This window comes from Ornithodoros turicata, chromosome 1 (genome assembly GCF_037126465.1).
Source record: "Ornithodoros turicata isolate Travis chromosome 1, ASM3712646v1, whole genome shotgun sequence".
In the NCBI taxonomy this organism is placed as follows: Eukaryota; Metazoa; Arthropoda; class Arachnida; order Ixodida; family Argasidae; genus Ornithodoros; species Ornithodoros turicata.
Window position 1 is genome coordinate 132,727,283 of NC_088201.1, and position 3,235 is coordinate 132,730,517.

Here is a 3,235-nt window from a genome sequence, read left to right on the forward strand (position 1 = left end):
ACATGGCAAGTGTGGACAAGATGAAATCTCAAAGGGGGAAGCTGGGAAGCTGCCCAACTTGGAGTCTCAGCGACCATTCTGGGAACAAAATGGTACCTGTGAGGCTCCAGCTGGAACTTCTGGAACCATCTGAGACCAGAGTGGTACCACTGATGTCACCAAAGTGGAACCAGCCACCCCACTTGGGAATCCAGCTGGGACCATCCACATTCAACTGGAACCATTCCGGGACCACCAAACATCCAACTGGAACCAGTCCAGATTCAACTGGAACCATTCTGGGACCAGTCCAGATTTTCGCCTGGGTTGTCAGCAATCGAGTAAAAGAAATCCAACGTCTCACCGAAATATTGCATTGGGCACACTGCCCTGGGACCGAAAACCCAGCCGACCACTTGACAAGAGGCATTACTGCGCTAAAACTGATTAGCAGTGAATGCTGGTGGCATGGGCCTAAGTGGCTAGCCGGAGACTGTGAGTGCTGGCCGAACAATTTCCTCGAACAGGATCCACGAACGGATGAGGAACGCCTACAATGTCAGACATTACTGCAAGTGGCGTTGCAACAAGGGTCGTCAATTCTTGATTTGGATGCATTCAGCAAGTATTCCCATGTTTTGCGAACGACTGCCTGGATTCTTCGATTCCTTACAAATTGTCGGCATCATGAAGAACGGCTCATGGGTCCCTTGTCTACAGACGAACTACTTCATGCGGAAACGTACTGGGTACGTACTTCGCAGGCCGCAACGTATCCAGATGAAGTTTATTCATTGAGGGAGAAGCTGGAATTTCCCAAGAACTCGAAGATCGCAAATTTGCAGCCGTTTCTGGATGCAACTGGAGTTCTCCGACTTATGGGTCGGCTTCACTATGCGGATGAAGTAGAACAAGTCAAGCATCCCATCATCATTTCGAAGGAGCACTGCCAGGCACACCTTATAGCGTCTGCTTCACACCACCGCACACTACACGGAGGACTCCAGGACACCATGAACGACCTTATGGAGAAATGGTAGATTCCCCAAGCTAGACAATTTGTGAAGACTGTGATCTTCCGCTGCCCAACGTGCAAACGCTTCCGACTTCAGCCAGCGAGAGCACCTACTGCTCCGTTCCTGCAGAGCGAGTAACCACCATTCTTCCGTTTGAAGTGGCAGGAGTAGACTTTGTCGACCCAGTTTTTGTAAAAACCGATGACGGATCAAAGAGATCTTATATCTCATTGTTTACTTGTGACGTTACCAGGGCGGTACATTTCGAACTAATCAGCAACCTCGGAGCCAACGCATTTCTTCTTGCATTCAGGAGATTTGTGTCCCGTCGTGGATTACCCTCGGTGATGTACTAAGATAATGCCTCAACATTTAAAAGGGCCGCGAAAGATATCCATAAGTTAGGGAGTCTAATACGGCGAGACGACGTGCATAATTATATGACCACAACTATGATCAGCTGGAGGTTCATGCCGGAAAGAGCAGCGTGGTGGGGCGGGTTTTGGGAGAGACTCGTTGGGACCCTTAAACATGCTCTAAGACGAGTCATCGGAAAGCAGTCGTTGACAATCGAAGAAATGGAAACGGTGCTAGCCGAAGCAGCAGTAAACTCACGGCCCATCACGTACTTGCATTCTTCACCCAACGAGCCTGCTGCTCTAACACCAGCGCACCTCCTAGTTGGAAAACGCCTGATTGCCTTGCCATCTTCGAAACGACCAGACCAAACCAGATCAACTACAGAAGTGCTTTCGCGAAGGTGGGTGCACCAGCAAAGGATAGCTGACCACTTTTGGAAACGTTGGCACAAGGACTATCTGTTGCGATCGGCCCATGTATCACGTACCACGCCTTCTCATTCCATGAAAGAAGGCGATCTTGTACTCGTTCATGAAGAACGAACACCGAGGCAAGTTTGGAAAACAGCACGGATTGTGAAGTTTCATTGAGGAAGAGATGGAGAGAACAGGTCATGTTCCATCAAGCTGCCATCAGGTAACATCACAAGACGACCTGTACAGCAGCTGTACCCATTCGAGTGTCATCTCCAATGTGCTAGTGACGCCCATTCCGGGGGGGGGGGGGGGGAGGATGTTGCAGAATGAGACCTGCAGCGCGAACCATACTTGGTTTAGATTTCATGGATTGAAAGACGACGATGTTGTTTGGACCTTTCGGGGTTTTGTTTCTTTGTATTTGAGTGTTGTAACTCGTGAACGACGAGGAAAAAAAACTAATTTTGGAATTTTGGAACGTCTGGTTAGAGTCCTTTTCTCTAGCTCATCGAATGTCCTGTGTCACTCTGATACAAACGATATCCAGTTAGTAGCTATCCATCTGACCAAGGGCTCTCATGGGTGGAGGCAGTTCTTCTTGTGTTTGCCAACTCTTCTTGGGTGCCTTCGTGTTTCGTTTCATTTTGACTTTCACTGAGGATGCACCATATCATTGACATTTTTTGGTCTTGCAACCAGTCTCTTGTTTAAGACTTTCCGCGAACACCACTTGCATGGTTCAGAGGATACAGCCTGCAGGTATGTGGAGAAGTTCACAGGAATCTTAGTTGATATTTATGCAACATGACACATATGTTGCTCGCTGTTTGGTTTCCCTGGCTTTCACATGGGCTTCCCCTAACATGACCACATGGTTCTGCTCTCATTGATGTTGGTCATTTATGACGGGGCACAGTCTAATTATGCGGTCTTCCCTCCTGTCATTTCGGGTGTTTGTAGCTATCGGACCTTTTCATTTCATCACCACTCATCACAGCTGTCACCGGCCCAGGTGATGTCGGGCCACAGGTAATTTTCTTTCAACTGCATAAATCGACAAGAGGTTAACATTCATTCCGTTTCTACGCACTTTCTTCACTCATTCACTTACACAAGCTCTTCACAGAACTGTATTCTCATTCTTCCAGGAGTCACATTGAGTGCAGGTTTTCAGGTGTCTAGGTCGAGGTTTTCTCCCACTCGTCTTTTGCGCTGCCGCAACGATAATATACATTGTTGTTATTCATACACGACTTTTGGACTATCATCACAGTTACCCTTCTTTCACTGGCTTGCAGGAGGCTAGTCCTGGCAGGGGCCACTCTTTCACATACACACACATACAAAAGAAAAAAAAGGAACAAACCACTGGCTTGTGTACTTCGGATCATCAACAGGGGCCCTTCTTTATCACAGGGTGCTTAGAGCATTAACTTTTGCAGCGACTGGCTGCCATAGAGGTTG